The sequence below is a fragment of the Choloepus didactylus genome, chromosome 3 (assembly GCF_015220235.1).
Source record: "Choloepus didactylus isolate mChoDid1 chromosome 3, mChoDid1.pri, whole genome shotgun sequence".
Classification (NCBI taxonomy): Eukaryota; Metazoa; Chordata; class Mammalia; order Pilosa; family Megalonychidae; genus Choloepus; species Choloepus didactylus.
Genome location: NC_051309.1, coordinates 54,723,551 through 54,745,579, shown reverse-complemented (window position 1 = coordinate 54,745,579; position 22,029 = coordinate 54,723,551). Strand labels below are relative to the sequence as shown.

The following is a 22,029-nucleotide window of genomic DNA, read 5'->3' as shown; positions in this document are numbered from 1 at the left end:
GGCTAAATAGCAAAATTGCATAAGAAAGTCCTGACATCAGTAGTGACTTTAAATGTAAATGGATTAAACTCTCCCATCAAAAGGCAGAGATTGGCAGAATGGATAAAGAAGCATGACCCAAGTATATGTTGTCTGCAAGAGACCTACCTTAAATTCAAAGATACAAGTAGGTTGTGGATGAAAGGATAGAAAAAACATACCATGTAAATAGTAATGAAAAGAGAGCTAGGGTGGCTGGCTATACTAATATCAGATAAAATAGGCTTTAAGTTGAAAACAGTTACAAGGGACAAAGATGGTCACTATATACTGATGAAGGGAATAATTTAAAAAATAACAATTATAAATATATATGCATTTAACAACAGAGCCCCAAAATATTTGAAGCAAATACTGATAGATTTGAAGGGAAAATTGATGGTTCTGCATTACAGTAAGAGACTTTAGCACACCATTCTCAATAATAGATAGAACATCTAGTCAGAGAATCAATAAGGAAGTACAGGACTTGAATGATACACTAAACCAACTAGACCTGACCAGCATATACAGAACATTGCACCCAAAGAAAACAAAATACACATTCCTCTTGATTGCACATGGATCCTTCTCCAGGATAGACTACACAAAACAAGTCTCAATAAATTCAAATATATTGAATTTATATTCTCTGACCACAATGGAATGGAGCTAGAAATCAGCAAGAGAGGGATAAAGGAAAAATTCACAAATATGTGGAACATACTCTTAACAATATACTCTTAAACAACCAATGGGTTGAAGAGGGAATCAGAAGTGAAATTAGGAAATATCTTGAAGTGAATGAAAATAAAAATGCAACATACCAAAACTTATGGGATGCCCTGAAGGCAGTGCTGAAAAGGAAATTTATAGCTCTTAATGCTTATATTAGAAAAGAAGAAATACTTCAATTCAGAGACATAACCTCAAAACTGTAAGAAGTAGAAAAAGAAGAGTAAACTAAACCAAGCAGAAGGAAGACAATAGCAAAGATTAGACAGGAGATAAATGAAATAGACACCAAACAAACAAACAAACAAAAACAATAGAGAATCAACAAAACCAAAAGTTGTTTCTTTGAAAAGATTACTAAAATTGACAAACCTTTAGCCAGACTGACAAAGAAAAAAAGAGAGGGTATAAATAACAAAAATTAGAAATGAAAAGGGGAACTGTACTACTGACCCTGCTGAAATAAAAAGGACTATAAGAGGATACTATGAACAACTGTATGCCAGTAAATTAGATAACCTAGATGAAATGGGCAAATTCTTTGAAGCGCACAAACTACCTACATTGAGTTAAGAAGAGATAGAAGATCTCAACAAACTGATTACTAGTAAAGAGATTGAATCAGTCATCAAAAACCTCCTAACATTAGGAAAGATCCAATGTTCAAAGTTCCTACATCTTATTCATGGTTATTTGTGATTTAGGAAGGTTTAAAGCATTAATAGGTAAACCATCAGTTAATTGAAAAGATATGCTATCCAGAACATCCAGTTTCTCAATCAGACCAGTTTTTAAGGTATATTGTTTCAAATCATAAATTATTTGTGACAATGTGTTGGGTTCTATTTAAAGTGAGAACATTAAATGAAACAAATATATACAGGGTAAATAGGGCATGATAAAAAAAAAACAAAAAACTTGAAGCTAAGACCTAAAAGAATAACAAAGTTCGTGCTCATATATACCTAAGTGTGCATTAGTGTGAGTATACACACATACATAAATACACATATATGCACCCACACAATTTTTGCTCTGATTGATTTATTGATCTCATGGAGTTTTAGCTTTAAACGGATCTAAATATATTTAAAGTTATTTAGAACGGTGACTAACATACTAAGTGTTCAGTGAATGTCTATTGCTACAACTACTTTTCCAAGGAATACAGAGATAGGGAAAGTGTGCATGTAGGTAAAATCTTTCTCCACTTACACTTCCAACAGATGACTTGGGACTAGAAGCCTCTGCAACAGTAGTCCTTAAACTTTTCTAACTCATTAGAGAAGCTAAAAACAACTATTACCTCTCTTTGCAAAACTACATCTACACACAAAAATTTCACACAGTTTGAGAGAGGGTAGCAGATCCTTTGAATCCTTTTAGCACAAGCTCTAAACTTTCTAGGGTAGTTGGACAGGGATATGTTGACTGGGGCCAGTGAATGGCACTTTCAGTCAGCTGCAGTTGCTTTCTAGTTGGTGTGTGCAAAATGCTATACTAAATGTAGAGATAAAACACATACACATTTAAAAGAGGCTTTAAAATAACCAACATTCACTGCTTAACAGTGTGTGCCCAGGTCTATGGTGACTATTATGGAAAATGCAAATCTGTAAGACAAGAGCCTAGCCCTAAGTGTCTCAGAGTCATGTGGTAGAGGAGTACTAGAATAGAGTTAAGTTCAAAATCCAGAGGCTTAGAGCAGGGAGCCAGGCTGTTTGGAAGTGGAGATTGGCTAGGCTCTTTACTGTATGTTGATGGTGAATTAAAATGTATTCACTGAAATGCTGCATCAGTAAAAGCACCAGTAAGGCACTATAAAGGGACCTGACAGTGTAGTGGTGGGGAAGAAATTCACAAAAGGGTTTGATGGCCTCAGCTCCTGATATAGGGTGGAAAGTCATTAATCATTATGCCACTTCTGGATTGCAATTATGAAGCTCTCTATAAGAAAACATTTGACATATAAAAGTATACAAGATTTTAGTAAGTACCAGATTTGCAATAGGGTGCAAGGTATACTTTTTTTTTTTTTTTTACCCCTTCTCAGGCGAGAGAAGAGACCAATTATGAGCAGAAAATGTAATGAATGAAAAACCCTTAGTATGCCAATTAGAGAAGTATTACCCATTAAATAAAATAAAAATAATAATGGAAATTCATTACTATACATTGTACTGTGCCAAGCAATAAGACCATTACACTGGATATGGATCTAAAGTAATTCAGTTAATTTTCAGTGTAATTTGTGGGAATTCCTTTTTTAATGTAAAGTTATATTTACTTTAAAAAAATTAAGCAGAGTCCCTGCCTTCTCGATATTCATGCATTTGTTCTTTCATTCAACTAATGTCTACCAAAAGCATTCTGTGTGAGGCATGGTCAAGGGCACTGGGAAGCAAGTGTGAACAACACAGTCAAGGTGCTTGTACTCATGGACCATGCAGTCTAAATAGATAATTCCTACTGTGGTAAGTGCTGTGAAGGAAGAAACCTGGTACAGAAAACAACAGAGGGAAGATCTCATAAGATACAGTGGTCAAGGGGAGGTGTCTTGGAGGAGGTGTCATTTTGATAAAAACCTGAATTGTAAAGAGGACAGTCTTCAAAAGGAAAGCAGGGGAAGAATGAGGGAGGAGTGGAGATTTTTGGCTTCCTAGCATCTGAATTCCTTTCCTGTGTTTGTGGAATCTTGGTGAGAGACAAACCCATTTACTAACTTTCTGAGCCTTTCCTTGCAGTTAGGGGGTAAGCACATGACCCAGGCTTAGATAAATCACAGTCTCCTGCTCAAGAAGCAGAGCTGAGAAGAATTTGTTTTGGTGGCAGTGACCATGGTAGAAACATCCATGTTCTGGAGTGGTGACTCCAGGTTTACATTGTCTGGCAATATGTAGCTTCAAATCCAGAAGTAGAGGCAGCAGGTCCTCCTCGACTGATTCTGGGTGTGATTTTGCCTAAATTTCTGTTTGTCCAGCTTTGCTTTGTTTATTCCTGTTCTCCGAATCTGATTTCCAGACTTCCTGGAAATTCTATAAGCCACTTAATAAACTCCAATACATTTCACTGAAGAACAAACAAAAAAACAAAAAAAACTCCCAACAAAGAAAATCCCAGGACCAGATGGCTTCACAAGACAATTCTAACAAATATTTTGAGAAGACTTAACTCCAATTCTGCTCAAACTCTTCCAAAAAGAAGAGGAAGGAACACTTCCTAACTTATTGTATGAGGCCAATATCACTCTCATACCAAAGCCAGTTAAAGATACCACAAGAAAAGACAACTACAGACCAATATTTCTTATGAATATAGATGCAAAAAATCCTCAACACAGCCCTTGCAAATAGAATCCAACAGCACGTCAAATGAATTATATATCATGATCAAGTGGGATTTATCCCAGGTATGCAAAGTTGGTTCAAATAAGAAAATCAATTAATGTAATACATCACATTAACAGAATGAAAGAAGGAAAAAAATGATAATCTCAATTGATGCAAAAAAAGACATTTGACAAAATCCAGCACTGTTTCTTGATAAAAACACTTAGAACACTAAGAATAGAAGAAAGCTTCCTTAACATGATAAAGGGCATATAGCAAAAGCCCACAGCTAACATCCTACTTAATGGTGAAAGACTGAAAGCTTTTCCACTATGATCAGGATCAAGACAAGGATGCCAACTGTCATAGCTGTTATTCAACATTGTACTGGAAGCTCTTGCCAGAGCAATTAGGCAAGAAAAGAACTAAAAGGCATCAAAATTGGAAAGGAAGAAGTAAAACTTTCTCTATATATAGACAATATGATCCCGTGTACAGAAAATCCTGAAAAATCCACAACAAAGCTCCTAGAGCTAATAAATGAATTCAGCAAAGTGGTGGGATACAAGATGAACACACAAAAATCAGTAGTGTTTCTAAACACAGGCGATGAACAATCAGAAAAAGAAATCAAGACAAAAATGCCATTTACAATAGCAACTAAAAGAATCAAATATTTAGGAATGAGTCTAACCAAGGATGTAAAGGACTTGTACCCAGAAAACTATAATACATTGCTAAAAGAAATAAGAGAGGATCTAAATAAATGGAAGGAGATACTCTGTTCATGTACTGGAAGACTAAATATCATTCAGATGTCAATACTACCCAAAGCAACTTATAGATTCAGTGCAATCCCAATCAAAATTCCAACAACCTTCTTTGCAGAAATGGAAAATCCAATCATCAAATTTATATGGAAGGGTATGGGGTTCCAAATAGCTAAAAGCCTTCTTGAAAAAGAAGAATGCAGTTGCAAGACTCATGCTTCCTGATCTTAAAACTTATTATGATATCACAGTGATCAAAACAGCATGTTACTGGCACAAGGATAGACAAATAGACCAATGGAATATAATTGGGGGCCCAAAAATCAGCCCTCACATTTATGGCCAACTGATTTTTGACAAGGTGGCAAAGATGACTCAATTGGGAAAGAATAGTCCCTTCAACAAATGGTGGTGGGAAAACTGTGTCTCCATTTGCAAAAAAAAAAAAGACTACCTCACACCATATACAAAAATCAAATCAAAATGGATCAAAGACCCTAATATAAGAACTAGAACTATCAAACACCTAGAAGAAAACATAGGGAAGCATCTTCAGGACCTTGTGTTTGGCAATCATTCCTTAGACTTTATACCCAAAGCACAAGCAACAAGAAAGAAAAACAGATAAGTGAGACCTCATCAAAATTAAAAACTTTTGTTCTTCAAAGGACTTTATCATGAAAGTAAAGTGACATCCTACACATTGGGAGAAAATATTTGGAAATCACATATTAAATAAAGGGTTAATATCTGGAATATATATTTTAAAAAAAGCCTTCAACTTAAGAACAAAAAGAACCCAATTAAAAAATGGGCAAAAGACTTGAACAGACATCTCTCCAAAGAAGATATATGAATGGCCAGAAAGCATATGAAAAGATGCTCATCATCATTAGCCATCAGGGAATGCAAATCAAAACCACAATAAGATACCATTTCATACCCATTAGAATGGCTGCTATTTTAAAAAAAACAGAAAATAACAAGTGTTGGAGAGGATGCAGAAAAATAGGAACCCTCATTCATTGCTGGCAGCAATGTAAAATTGCCACTGTGGAAGAGAATTTGATAGTTCCTCAGAAAGCTAAGTATAGAACAGCCATATGACCCGGCAATCCCACTACTACGTATATACCCAAAAGAATTGAAAACAGGGACTTAAACAGATATCTGCACACCAGTGTTCATAGGAGCATTATTCACAATTGCCAAAGGACGGAAGCAACCCAAATATCCATCAACTAATGAATGGATAAATAAAATTTGGTATACGTATGCAATGGAATATTACTCAGCCACTAAAAGGAATGAAGTCCTGATACATGTGACAACATAGATTAACCTTGAAAACATCATGTTGAGTGAAATAAGCCAGACACAAAAGGACAAATATTGTATGCACTCACTGATTTGAAACAACTAGAAGAGCAAACAGCATAGAGTCAGAATCCAGAATATAGGTTACCAGGGACAGGGTGGTGAAAAGGAATGGGAAATTAAGGCTTAAAATGTACAGGGTTCCTATTTGGAATGATGGAACTGTTTTGGTAATGGACGGTGGTGATGGCAGCACAATTTTATGAACTCAATACCACTGAAATATATATCTGAATGTGATTAAAGGAGGAAGTACTAGATTCTATATCTGGTAATGGAATAAAACTTTAAAAAAAAAACCCATGGAACTACACTACACAACAGTGAATCTTAAGTTAAACCATGGACTTTAATTAATAGTACAATTATAAAAAAAAAAGTGCTGTCATCAATTATAATAAATGTTCCACACCAAAGCAAGTTATTGGTGATGGGGTAGTATATGGGAATCCTGATTTTTTATGCATAATTGTTCTGCAAACTCACTATGATAGTAAGAGTCATGTGTCAGCTTGGCCAGGTAATGGTGCCCAGTTGTCTGGACAAGCAAGCACTGGCTTACCAGTTACTGCAAGGACATTTCCCTGACTTAAATCATCCATAAGTTGATTGCATCTATGACTGATTATATCTACGTAGAACTAAGGAACGTGTCTTCAGCAATGAGCGATATCTAATCCAATCAGTTTAAGGCTTTAAAAGGGGAAATGATGACTACAGCAGTCAGAAGAGAGAATTTTCATCTCTATTTCAGCCAGCCAGCCTCTCTGGGGGAATTCATTGAAAACCTTCATTGGAGTTGCCAGCTTGCAACCTGCCCTACTAAATTTGGACTCATGCATCCCCACAGTTGTGTGATACTTTTATAAAATTTCATATTTGTAGATATCTCCTATTGGTTGCATTTCCCTAGAGAACCCTGACTAATACAACCACAACTTCTCTAATAAAGAGGAAAAGGTTATTACATAAAAAGGGATATGCACAGGATTTCAGACCTAACTCACCCACTTCATCTTTCTATTCCTATTAGCACTGTGCTAGGTGCTGATGAATGTGGTTGGTTAGTAGTGTGAGGTCACTATCCTCTAACAGCCAAATTGGGAAGACAAACCCAAGTTAATCATGAAATTAGCACTTCAAGGCAAAATGAGTTTACATGTCAGATAAATGATACAAAAAATAGATCTGGACAAGGTTCAGAGCAAAAGAGATGGATGGAAGGTAGCATGAAGAAGTGGAAAGAGCAGTGGCTCTAGGGTCAGACATTATTGGGATGGAGTCTTGTTTTCACCATTTTCTGACCATAACATGGTCTTATGTCACTTGATGTCTTTGAACTCCAATTTCCTTATCTGTAAACATGCCCTCTTTACAAGATTGTTATCATGTGACAGGATAATGCATGGGAAGGGCATGATGAACAAGAGGCAACCATTATGTGGTCACTATTACTGTGACTATTGTGATCCAGCAGAAGCAGGAGTGGGATAGTCAGTTCTAATGCAAATGATACACTTGAACTTGAAGACATGAAGGACTTGCTTAGGACTTGACATTCAAAAGTAGGAATCAGTGAGAAGACTGGTTCACTAGAAATTTGTCTTTAAATCTGCCAGAGGATTTTAAAGTATGTTGGGAGAAATTAGAAGGGGGCCTTGAATGCCAGGAAGAAAAGTTCAGACTATAATCTGGGGGCAGTTGGGAACGACTGAAAGGTTTTCAACAAAGAAGTTATCTAATGAAGTTGGTGTTTTAAGCCTCTTATTCTGAAAAATATGCAACCTGGATTGGAAATGTAAGAGTCAAGAGTGAAGGGTGAGAAAGAAAAGAATGAACATTTATTGAACTATCTATGATATATGTTTTAGACCGTGGCTTGAGAGTCAATCTCTGATTCCAAATGGGGATTCCACAAAGGAAGGATCAATAAACCAATTTTTCTTCCCCTTTGATGAAATGAAGCATTGATAACATAAAAGAGATTTTCAGAATTCAGAGCAACCAAACTACTGCCTTCAGGGAAAATCTATGGTGATGGTAGAAGTAAATCTCAGAATGCAAATTTCTGTCTAAAGGAATATTTTTCTCAGTATTAAAATACTATAAATATATTTTTCTGTTACAAGCTGGTGTTTACTATGTTCTTTCCCAAGTCCTTAGAGTAAAACTCATAATGGATAAGGCTCAGATGCTTCACTTATAAGGCAAAATTACTGCATAAAACTCTCCATTCAAATCATTTTCATTAAAGCCAGGCTGTCTTAAAATGAAAACTATTTAAAACAAGCTCTTCTGTGAACATTTGAACATCTGTTATAAAAAAATACAGGTATCCAATAATCAATCTGAAAAGTTGTATACAAGAAAAGCCACTTGACTTTACAATTAAGGAAGGGCCAGGGAAAGGTTATTTCATTTTGGGAAAGTCCTTGGTCCATGGAACTCTCTTCAGCCTCCTGAAGGTATTTGCCAACTCCAAGGAAATGAGGGTGTGTAAGAGCAGCCACACTACATCTACAGAGTCCTCTGTTAGATTCCACTGGATATCAGTAAATAACTTAGGAAATCAGAAAACAAGAACTTCTCAAGACTTGTATTCTTTTCTTTTTTGAATTGTCTTTTCAACATGCTCTTCTTATGGGGGAAAATTCTGGAAACCATGTGGATCTTGAAGAGTCAATTTGTGTTTCCAATTAGTTTTCAAAAATGTTAAGCCTAAAGCCTAATATACACTCAATACAATCTTAATTTAAAACAATGTATATTCTGGCTTACATGAAAGTGGACAGTTCCAAGAAAATATCCAAGATCTATATTTCCCAGAGTAGGGTTGAACTGTGATATTATATTCATTGTTGGATTGTTGTCATGTTTTATGATAGATTTTCCTGAATTGCTTGGCCAGAATGAGTTTTCTGTCCTGTAACTGATATATGTGGTTTTAAACTGATTAGAGTTTTTCTGTGAAAATATAACATAAGATCCAAGAGACCATTAAGTGTTTAAAAAGATTTAAGAGTTTTTACCAAGATGGCAGAGTGAGACAGTTCAGAGTTCCATCCCTCCACAGAAGGTTAAAAAACAAAAAAAAACAAACAAACAAACAAAAAAAAAGCAAAATAACAGGAAGAACAGTCTTTCTCAGAGCTCTAAAAAACAGTTAAAGGGTTTCAGTTAAAGGGCAAATGCTGAATCAAGAAAAAGACAGCTAAAAGGGTAGAAAAACCTTGTACCACTATTGTTGGCCCCTCTCCTCCCTCTTCCCCAGCTCAGTGCAGAAGTGGCCCATGCACACAGTGCAGGTCCCTGGTCTCAGTTCTGCAGAGAAAAGAGTAACACTTATGTATATACTAGGGTGCATGAATGTCTGTAACAATCTGTGTGGTAGCAGCCTAAAGGACTAAACCAGGACACTTGTCACAGGCTTGCCATCCTAGAACTTCCACAGCATGTGGAAGCAGCCTACAAGGCAGCTAGTATGTTATTAAAAAAATTAAGTCAGCTTCCTCTGACAAAGAACTGTCAGCTTTAAGACATACAATATACCATCTAGGACAAGGAGAAAAGAATATTTCTTGAGGAAAAAAACCATTCAAGACTTGAAAATGGGGAATTCCTAAGGCCATCTGCAGTGCCAAGAAAAGGATGCATGCTCAGAAAAGACTAGAAGGACCCTATGGTTTCACCTTGCATGATTCTTTGCACTCATTTTAGGATGACTAAGCTCTGAAGGAGAACACTCAGACAGGCCCAACTGCAAAGGCTAGAAAAGGTGATTTATTTTCTTTTTATTTTCTTTTGTATTTCTTTTTTTTTTTTTTTCCCTTCTGGCATGCAGGAATATCAGGCATAATGCTAGCTTAAAGAACACATACCTCGTTGGCTAACATCTAAAGATAACACATTAAAATATTAAAATATTCAGTATGCAACAAAAGATTACATGCCATACTAAAAAAGAAGAAGAAAGAAAAAAATGGCCCTTGCAAACTAGCAAGAAAAAGCATTAGAAAACATCAGTGAGGAAGACCAGATATTTGACATAATAGAATAAGATTTTTAAACACTTGTCTTAAATATGCTCAAAGAGCTAAAGGAAAACTTGGACAAAGAACTAAATTAAATCAGGGAAATAATAGATAAACAAAAAATAATTCATTAAAGAGCTAGAAATCATCCAAACAAAACAAATAAAAATACTGGAGCTGAAGATCACCATAACTATATTTAAAAATTCCTGAGAGGTTCAATGGCAGATGGAACTAGCAGAAGGAAGAATCAGTGAGCTTGAAGATAAAACAATTGAAATTATTCAATCTAAGGGCATAAAGACAAACAGAATGAAGAAAAGTGAACATAGCCTAAGAGACCTATAGAACACGATCAAACATACCAATGTAAACATGGGAGTCTCTGAAAGAGGAGAAAGAGAGAAAGGGGTAGGAAAATATATTCCAAGAAATGATGGACAAAAACTTGCCAAAAAAGAAAGTCATGAATATATACATCCAAGAAGCTTAAACTCCAAACAGGATAAACCCGAATAGACCCTTACCAGGACACATTACAATCAAACTGTTGAATGTCAGAGAAAAAGAGGAACTATTGAAAGCTGCAGAACAGAAATAACACATCATGTACAAGGGATCCCCAGTAAGATTAAGTGCCAACATCTCATATGAAAACATAGAGGCAGGAGAACAATGGGATGATATGGTTAAAGGGCTGAAAGAAAAAAATTGCCAACCAAGACTTCTATATCCAGCAAAACTGTCAAAAATTAGAGTGAGATTAAGATATTCCCAGATAAGCAAAAGCTAAGGGAATTTGTCACTACTAGACTGACCCTATGAGAAATGCTAAAAGGAGTTCTTCAGGTTGAAAGGAAAAGACGCTAAACAGTAGATGAAAGACACATGAAAAAAGTACAGCTCTCTGGGAAGGAACTATATGGGTAAATATCAATGCCAGAACTATTGTATTTTTATTTTGTAACAACCCCTTTTACTTACAAGATTTAAAATGCAAATGTATAAAAATAATAGGGAGAACCTAAGATGGCGGCTAGGTGAGACAGGGCAAAAAAAAACACCTCTTTGAAAAATGCTAGATAAAAGCCAGAAAATGACCCAGAACACAAGTTCCAGCAATGCACCTCCTGGACAAGGTCTGCTAAATCCACAGGGACTGTGCATTTGGTGAAACCAGGAGTCTGCATTCTGAAACAAGTGAGTAAGCTGGCTGAAAGTCCTGCAGCTGCTCTGCAGTGTGGGGAAACTGCAGGTTGGCATTTGGAGATGGACTAGTTCTCTAAAAAAAAAAAAAAAACCCAGGAGCGGCTGCAGATACGGCAGTGAGAACTGTGCAGTGAAGCACTGCCGGAGCGGGCTGTAGCCAACGCCTCAGTGTCTGGCGTGGAGGATAGCCCTCCCCACACCCTCTGCTGATTGTCTCAGGGACAGAGGGACAGAGGGTAGCCAAAAAGGGAAAGAAACCGTGCCCCTTGCAGCCATCTCCCCGGCAGGCTGGAGACACTCCTGCCCAGGGACGGAGCCGTAGCCCAGAGCTGCACCAAGAGTGTTTCCCACAGCATCGTGCACACACCACAATATTGGCTATGGACAGTGGCCTTTAGTGCACCCACAGCTAATTGTCCTGGAGCTGGGAAGGCGGAGCTGGGTGAAAACTGGGAAATTAACACGCCCCATTCAACCATCTTTAAAGCAGGCTGGGAATGCCCCTGCATGACTCAGTGGCCCAGGGCTTCCCTGGAAGCTGGCGCACACTTGTGACTTGGTACAGCCTTCCCTCAGCAGAGGTCCTGGAAGAGCACGGCTGGGAAGGGGGACCTGCTCGGGAATCCCAGGGACCCTATGCCAATACCAAGGACTTGTGGGTCAGTGGCAGAGACAATCTGTGGCAAGACTGAAAGGAAGGCTTAGACTCTTGTAACAGCCTTAAATCTCTGGGAACACCTGGGAGGTTTGATTATTAAAGCTGCCCTGCATGTACAAGCTAAGTTCCTATACCTGTCTTTCCTCCACCTTTTAGTTGTACCTATTACAAATTATACCTTTAAAAAATGTCTGTCCAAAATCATAGATGTATAATTACTTTTTTATGCTTTTGCATTTTAAAGCCTGTAAGAAGTAAAAAGTGGAATTACATACCAAAAATACAGTACCATAGTACTGGAGTTTATAATTACCTGTGTGGTTATTTTTACCAGAAATCTTTATTTCTTTTTGCTTTGATCTACTGTCTTGTGTTCTTTCCTTTCAATGTGAAGAACTCCACTATAGCGTTGCTCATAGAGTAGGCCTAGTGTGGTGTACTCCCTCAGCTTTTGTATATCTGGGAATGTTTTAATCTCTTCCTTGTTTTTGAATCTCACTGGATATATAATTCTTGGTTGGCAACTATCTTATTTCAGCACTTTAAATATTTCTTCCCACTACCTTCTTGCCTCCATGATTTCTGATGAGAAATCATCACTTATTCTTATTGGGTCTCCATTGCATACAATACATTGGTTTCCTCTTGAGCTTTAAAAACTCTCTCTTTGTTTTTAGCACTTGACAGTTTTATTATAATATGTCTGGGTATGGTTCTCTTTGAGTCTATACTCTTTGGGGTTTGTTGAGTCCTTGATTATGTATGTTCAAGTCTTTTATTAAATTGGGGAGGTTTTCTGTCATTATTTTTTGAATATTCCTCCCATAATGTGTATATTGGCATGCTTGATGGTGTCCCACAGGTCTCTTAAGCTCTGTTCACTTTTCTTCATTCTTCTTCATTTCTCCTCCTCAGCCTGAGTCATTTCAATTGACTTATCTTCAGACTTACTGATTCATTCTTCTGCCAGGCCAATCTGCTGTTGAAACCCTCTAGGGAATTTTTTTGTTTCAGTTACTTTGGTCTTCAACTCTCATATTTCTGCTTGGTTCCTTTTTATAATTTCTATCCCTTTATTGAAATTTCATTTTATTCATTTTTCACTGTCCTGATATCCTTTAATTCTTCCTCCATCTCTTCCTTTAGCTCTTTTAGCATATTGAAGATCACTTTTTTTTTTGCTTTTGTTTGTTATTAAATTCAGTTTTATTGAAATACATTCACACACCATGCAATCATCCATGGTATACAATCCACTGTCCACAGTATGATAACATAGTTATGCGTTCATCCCCGCAATCTATCTCTGAACATTTTCCTTACATCAGAAAGAACCAGAACAAGAATAAAAAATAAAAGTGAAAAAAGAACACCCAAATCATCTCCCCCTCCCACCCCATTTGTCCTTTAGTTTTTATCCCCATTTTTCTACTTATCCATACACTAGATAAAGGGGGTGTGAAGATCACTTTTTAAAAGTCTTTGTTGTGTCCAACATCTGGTATTCTTTGTTGAAGGTTTCTGTAGTTTTATCTTGTTTCTTTGGATAGGACTTCATTTCCTGTTTCTGTTTTTCTTATAATCTTTTTTTGCACACTGTACATTTTCATATTTTTATATATTAATTCTGGAATTTAGTTTCTGAGCTGTCTGCTCCTTAAACTTTTTATCAACCTAGGGATTTGACAAAGATTTCCTTTCATGCTAGAAGCTAACAAAAACAAGTAAACCAATGCAAAAACACATGTCACAGTCTTTGCAAATTGGCTTTGTGTTAGCTATTGTTCTCCTTCAGAATTTAGCCCTCCTACCAAGAAGATCAGCCTGAACTAAAAGCACAGGGTCCTCTCCATCTTTTCTGAACATACATTTTGTCCTGGGCCTGTGCTTGCAGCCTTTGGAAATTCCCCATTTACAGGGATCTGAATGCTCCCTCTACTATCTATGGAATAGATTCACATCTCCTCCCAGATGTTCCACTCCATGTCTTTAAGCTGATAATCCTTTGTTCCAGTTCACAAGCTCCTTCTGTATTGAGGGCAAACCAGAGACAAGTGTGCTAGTACAGTCCTTTCTGTTGCTACCCGATAGATTGGCACCAAACATATGGACAACCCAGTATGAGCAAAGGGGTTACTCTGCTAACTCTGGAACAGAGCCAGGAGCCCACAATGAGAGTGCCAGTTGGCCCCACACCATGCCAGGGATGATATGGAGGAGGGCCCAGCAAGGGTGCCGTGAGCTTCTCCTACTGTTTTTTGGTTGCATTTTCTTGATTCAGTGCTCATCTATTTATTGAAACCCATTAATTGTTTTTTTGGAGCTCTATGAAAGATGGCTCTGCCAGTTATTCCTACTTGTTCAAAAATTCTGTGGGGAAACAGATCCCTGGAACCTCTTTCAGTGCCATCTTGGTTGACAACAAAGCTTTGGCCAATTGAATCTGACAATGGTGCCAAGTCCATTCAATTGGGAAAGAATAGTCCCTTTGATAAATGGGGCTGGGAAAAGTGGATATCCATATGCAAAAGAATGAAGGTGGACCCATACCTCACACCATATGTAAGAATCAACTCAACATGAATCAACAACCTAATTATAAGAGCTAAAACTATAAAACTCTTAGAAGAAAACAGGGAAATATATTCAGGACCTTGTATTAAGCAGTAGACTTTACACCAAAAATATGATGGGCAAAAGAAAAAATTGATAATATGGACTTCATCAAAATTAAAGTTTTGTGCTTCAAAGGACATGATAAAGAAAATGAAAAGATAATGAGCAGAATGTGAGAAACTATTGGGAAACCATATGTCTGATAAGGGTTGAATATCCAGAATATATAAATAACTCCTACAACTCTACAACTTAAAGACAAAACCCAATTAAAAAAATAATGGGTAAAGGACTTGAATAGACATTTTTCCAAAGAAGATATACAAATGGCCAATCAGCACATGAAAAGATGCTCAACATCTTTAGCCATTAGGGAAAATAAAATCAAAACCCCAAGATACCATTTCAAACACACTAGAATGGCTACTATTTTTTAAAAAATGGAAAATTACAAGTATCGGAGAGGATGTGGAGGAACAGGAACATTCATACATTGTTGGCAGGAATGTAAATTGGTGCAGCTGCTATGGAAAGCAGTTTGTCAGTTTCTCAGAAAATTAAGTATAGAATGACCGTATAATTCAGCTATCCCACTACTAGGTATAACCCCAAATATTTGAAAGCAGGGATTCAAACACATATTTCATAGCAGCATTATTCACAAAGCCCAAAGCTGAAACCACCCACATGTACATCAACATGAATGGATAAACAGAATGTGATCTGTATGTACAATGGAATATTAATCTTAACAAGTAATAAAGTTCTGATACATGCTACACCATGGATGCAACTTGAAAACATCATGTTAAATGAAATAAGCCAAACACAAAAGAACAGATATTATATGATTCCATTTATATATAATAGCTAGTGTATGTAAATTCATAGAGACAGAAAGTAGAGTACAGGTTACAAGGGCAGGGAGCAAGGAGGGGGAATGAGGCATTAATGCATAATGGATATAGTGTCTTTATTTGGGGTGATGGAAAATTTCAATAACTGATGGTGATGGTAATACAACATTGTGAATGTGATTAATACCACTGAATTTGTATGTTTGGGAGTGGTTGAGATGGGAAATTTTATATTGTATATATGTTACCACAATTATTAAAAGAGAAAAAATAAAGAGACAATGACAGTTAAATGCAATTACTGATCCTGGACTGGATCTAATAATGGAGGAGAAAAATATCTAAAAGGACATTATTGAGATAATTGAAAAAAATTGGAATATAGACTGTCTTCTTTATATCAGTGATAAATTTCTTGAACTTCATAATTGTACTTAATTTGGTTACAATAGTGAATATCCTTGTTTTTTGGAAATATACATGGAAGTATTAAATGGTAAAGGAGCATGATGTATGCAGCCTAAACTCTCAAATGTTTAGGAAATAGACATACAGACAGACAGTTAAAATGATATAACAAGTATGACAAAATATTAAAAGTTTATAAATCTGTGTATCTGGGTAGGGTGTATATTGGAGTTCTCTGTACAGTATTATTGTATTATGTGTGCAGTTTTCCTATACTTTGGAATTTTTTTTTAATGAAAATATTTAAAAGAAAATAGCAACAATGTTTGGGGGCTGGGAAAAGCTTTGCTTTTACATACACCTATGTTGACAGGATATGTCTCATATTGGTTTACCTTTCTCATTGGTTATGCAAAGTGTTCTTTTAAACTTGGCAAGCAGTTGCTGATTGGCAACACAAATGCCTCTAAAATTTTCTATTGGGTTGGGTTTCATTAAATGACACAAATGCTAGCTTGGGGGGAAACTGCCTACCTTACCCTCAAATCTGACTCTAAACTCAGAATTAAGCTTCCAGTTCACATTATTGCTTAAACTTACTTTTAAGTGCCTACCAAGAATTCACTTACATTCTGTGCTTTTATGGAAAAATACATTAATATCTTCAGTTTTGAGTCATATAATTTTGTCTTTGTAATTTCATATTATGAAGAAAATAATATGTTTGTTTAAAACTCAATATGTTGTTATAACATGTAAATCATAGTAAATGAAAGACACTTATAATCCAACTCTTCAGAAAAATCTCTCTTGCTATTTTGGGGAATGTTTATCCATATTTTTTCCTATAGAATTACTAACATACATGTGCATATATTCTTTAAAAAGCAATCGTTATATACTTACACTTCTACAACTTGCATTTCTCTTTGACATCTTTTCTTGCTATTATGTGCAGTTATGTGCAGACATATTCTCTTTTTTTTTTTTTTTTTTTTTTTAGAAATATTCTCTTTTGACAAATATATTTTATTTCTTTGTAGAGTGGTCCATAATTTATTTGGACAGTCATTTATAGATGGACACTTACATGAGATATGAAGTTTTTATTCACTTTTAATTTACATACAGTTAATTCACTCTTTTTGATGCAAAAGTCTATGGGTTTTGATGAGAAAATACAGTCATGTAACCACTACCACTATCAAGATACAGAATTGTTCCATCACCCTAAAATTCCCTCATACTGTACCTTTGTAGTCACCCCCTTCCCCCATCCCTATCCTTGGCAAACACTGATCTGTTTCCTGTTCCTCTTATTTGGCCTTTTCCAGACTATCATAAAAATGGGACCATACAGTATTTAGCCCTTTTTAAGATGGCTTCTTTACTTAGCGCTATGTGTTTGAGTTCTACCCATGTTGTTGCTTGTATTTATGGTTCATTTCTTTTTATTGCTGAGTTGTCTTCCATTGTGTGGAGGTGCCAGTTTGTTTGTACATTAACCAGCTGAAGGATATTAGTGTTGTTTCCAGTTTTTGAAATTAGCAATAAAGCTGCTATACGTATTCATGTATAAGGTTTTTTGTGTGAACATAAGCTTTAATTTCACTTGTGTAAATACTCAGGAGTGGGATTGCAGGGACATATGGTGTGTATTTAAATTGATAAGAAGTAGCCAAATTGTTTCCAAAGCATCTGTACCATTTTGCATTCCCACCAGCAATGTATGAGGGGTCCAGTTCTTTTTTTATTTTTTTTTTTTTCTCCTGGTCTCCAGCATTTGGCTTTATTTTGCAGTACAGAAATCATTTGGAGCCATTTTGAGAGAAAGTAGAGGCTCTGTCAAATCAGTATTGCTTGGCGGTTTGGTCCATTGAAGAACCCACACCTGAGTACAGGATACTTCTCATTTTGCCTGCTTTATGATAGCCTTCCCCCCCTTTTCTCTCATCAGTTTTATTAGACTAAAACACCACTAGGAACCAGTGTCCATCCAAATGACTCTCAAATCTGGAGCCACATAAAGCAAACTTGTGACTTTGGTATTTGGGCACTGTCATAATACTTGACATAACACAAAATGTAAAATTATACAGAAAACTTAGGGATGCCATCCCAAATTATGAAATATTCCATTTAGAATTTCTGTAATGTCAAGAGGATAGATGGCGCACAAATCGTACTGATCCAGCTCATGAGCAGCAGAAGCACATAATTGCAAAGGCTATACTGATTAAAAGATGCATATTGTGTATCAGGTTGTCTGTGTCAACATTTCAGTGTTTTGTTTTGTTTTGTTTTTTAACTGATCCTTCACTAGGAAGACAAAGTCAGTATAGTTAAATTGAACAGAATGTGATAACCTGCCAATTCTGAGTAGCCATTCCATGAAAGTTCAATATGAATTTAAAAAGGTAAATAGAAGGAATATTTATTGGTACAGTACTCTTCAATCTCAGTTTTGATTACAAAAGCATGCCTTACAATATAGATTTTATACAGTATGCTTTATTTGCCAAATTTAAAATTTGTTCTTATTAGATAATAACATGTACTGCTGTTAGTCTTCCCCATGGATGTCATTATTTCTTGCACTTCGTTTCTTCAGAGTCAAACTCTGATCCTGTCATCAGCTTATAGATGTTTTTAATGCATCACAGGTTGTCTCAGAGTGAGTTGTAGCATCAAAAGTGTGGGAAGTAAAGATCTGGCTCTCTGTTCCCAAATATTTTGGTACAAGGAGGTCACTGATGCTAGCAAATCTCTGTTCATTTGGTTCCAGGAGCTCCAAAGTTGATCTGATTTCTTTCTCAGGTTCTTTGGTTTCCATAGTTTTGCTAACTATGGCAATTTACTTCCCATGTACTGTCACTGTGTGTGCAAAGGAATCATGCACAAATAGATATCTGACTTCCAATTGATTTGGTTCTGGGGAGTAAGCATCTGGCATGAATTGGCATCATTTTTGTTCTTGATTGGGTGGCTTAGGATACATACAAGTCACAAAACACTGAAATGTTGACACAGACAACCTGATACACAATATGCATCTTTTAATCAGTATAGCCTTTGCAATTATGTGCTTCTGCTGCTCATGAGCTGGATCAGTACGACTTGTGTACCATCTATCCTCTTGACATTACAGAAATTCTAAATGGAATATTTCATAATTTGAGATGGCATCCCTAAGTTTTCTGTATAATTTTACATTTTGTGTTATGTCAAGTATTATGACAGTGCCCAAATACCAAAGTCACAAGTTTGCTTTATGTGGCTCCAGATTTGAGAGTCATTTGGATGGACACTGGTTCCTAGTGGTGTTTTAGTCTAATAAAACTGATGAGAGAAAAGGGGGGGGGGGCTATCACCTGGCCCGCTTTTTGTACCTGATCTTTTATGTAAGTAGGAGCACAGATGAGCTGCTTACAGCGAGCAAGCTCTCCTTCAGATTTTATACCAACCACTCTTCCATTCTGCACAAGGAGTTCTGCAATTGATTTATTCAGCATGTAGGTACCTCAACAAATAGCACTGAGCCTTTCAAATCCTTGTAGCAGTTCTCCAAGGCCATACAGTGGATAAGGTATGGGATTTTACCATATCTTGCCAAGGACTCACTGAAGAATTTAATCCTATTAATGGTTTCACAACATGGTTGATCTAAATAGTCATTGGTTCTGTAAAGTGCAAGGGCATGACCAGTAAAATCTAAAACATCTTGACCCAAGTCATACTTCCAATACACATCTCTCATTGCAGTCTTCTTAGGGTCCATACCTTCCAAAGTTCTAGGATCTTTCTCATCAAAGTTGGCAACATACATTAGGAATTTTCTGAAGCAATGTTTTTCAAATAGCCCGTTTAAACTAGATGCCAGGGTTTCTGCTTCAATGGAAAGAACCTTTTAGATTTTTCCTCCTTTATAGACAAAGCCCCCTTCGATCACTTTGAAATCCAGGTAGCAAGTGACCGCTCTATAATGCAGCATCTTGAATCAACATTCCTGTCTCTTCCTCACCCCATTGATGCTGGTGGTACTGCTGGTAATTTAAATCTTTTGTTTAAATCTTCCAGTGGTGTTACAGAGTCACTTTCTCCTCCCAAATGTGGGTTTCGAGCCATGTGAAGAACTTGCTTTCCATTCACTTGTGTTATGCCTGATAGGATACACTCTGTCAGGCTGGTGCCCAGCACGATCATGTCGGACATCTCATTCCTGGTGGGGTAAGGGAGAGGATGGAGGATGTGAAAAAGGAGGCAGTGCAGGGAATGAAGGAGGGGGGCTTCTATACCAACCCCGCAGAGGCGGAGGAAGCCTCAGGCCGATTTCCAAGCCTGAGAGAAAAGGGAAGACAGGAGCAGAGGTAAAATGGAGCTGAAGAGGAGGTGAATGCCTCTGCCACCTCAGACCAGAAGAGAAGAACCTCCAGTTACTTTTTAAAAGTTTTATTGTTTGTATGTTCTTAACCCTTTTAATAGGTATGTGGTGGTGTCTTATAGTTTTTAATTTGCATTTCCCTAGTGACTACTGATTTTGAGCATCTTCTCATGTGCTTATTTGCCATTCATGTATCTTCTTTGCTGAAACAGCTTTTCAAATCTTTTGCTGATTTTTAAATTGGATTATTTTCTTATTAGTAAGTTTTGAGAGTTCTTTATGTTTTCTGTATACAAGTCCTTTATCAGAAATTGTTTTCATGTGTTTTCTCTTAGGCCATGTTTGTCTTTTCAGTCTCGGAATTGTGTCTTTAACAGAGCAGAAGTTTTTAATTTTGATGTTATCCAGTTTATGATTTTAATGGATTATGATTTTGGTGTCATAGCAAAGAAATTTTTTCCTAATCAAAAATCTCAAGATTTTCTCCTATCTTTTTTTCTAGAAGTTTTATAGTTTTGGTTCCCATGTCCAGGTCCATGATCCATTTAGAGTTAATTTTCATATAAGGTGCAAGGTATGGGTTGAGGTTGCTTATTTATTTATTTTGCTTATGGATGTCCCAAGTTTCAACACCATTTGTTGAAAAGATTATCCTTTCTCCATCAAACTGCTTTTGCACCTTTATCAAAATTAATTGGTCATATATATTGAGTCTGCTTCTGGATTCTCTGGTTCCAGATACATAAATATTAAAGGTCCATCATATTGCTTGCCAATGCATCCCAAGAAGTGAAGCTACCAAGTCACATTTAGACTATGTTCTTGTTTATAGCTTAATGAAGTCAGAGTGAAATCATTTTATGGTTAAACTCAGGTCATAAAACTCTCATTGCTTAAGGCAGAGGTTTCCAAAGTGGGTATACACACATATGATCCAAAGGGGCATAGAAGAAAATATTAAAACTTCTGTGCTGCTGTCTGGGCCCTTGACTACTTGTTTAGTAAAACGCCTTGCCTCATTCTCTTCTTGCCTCTTTTGGAGCAGTTTAATAGGATATGGTACTTACCAGAGTTAGGCAAGGTGGGAAAAACAAAGTTAATGTAAAAGAAGGTGTGGACTCTTTGGTTTAAATATTGTTTAGTGGAATTTTTCCAAAGATGAAGATTGTTGTTAAATTTTTTGAGATTCTAACATGGAAAATGTGAAATTACAGAATGATTTCCTCCTATATACACACACACACACCACATCAGTTTATAGCTCAAAACATTTGATATATGTTTAAGCCCAAAATAATAAAAATTACTTTTGTTACTAACACCATGTCTTTCTTATGTAGGAACAGAATATTAGAAACTGCTATTTGTTGTTTTTGTTGTTTCAACTAGCAGGATCCTAAAACAAGGTATAAATATTTGTAACGTGCATTTATCAGTGAAATGGTTCAGAAAATTATTTCCGTGCCTACCTGAACCTCAACTCCTATTTGCCAACTTACTATACACTGGCCTTACCTAACCCTCGATTAGTCCTGAGGACATCTCGTCAAATAAGTGAATCGTACCTTGTGGTAGAGGAATTCAGAAAAAGTTATTTCAGCAATCTTGAAAAGAGCCAGGAAGTTCTTCCACCTTTACAT

General features: G+C 36.5%; 1 protein-coding gene and 1 pseudogene across 1 annotated transcript in view; one reads left to right on the top strand and one right to left on the bottom strand.

Moving 5' to 3' along the window:
* SCFD2 (sec1 family domain containing 2) overlaps positions 1–22,029 on the top strand; it is a 550,473-nt gene that overhangs the window by 350,729 nt on the left and 177,715 nt on the right. The gene's annotated exons all lie outside the window — the stretch shown is intronic.
* LOC119529423 lies at positions 18,572–20,211 on the bottom strand (annotated as a pseudogene).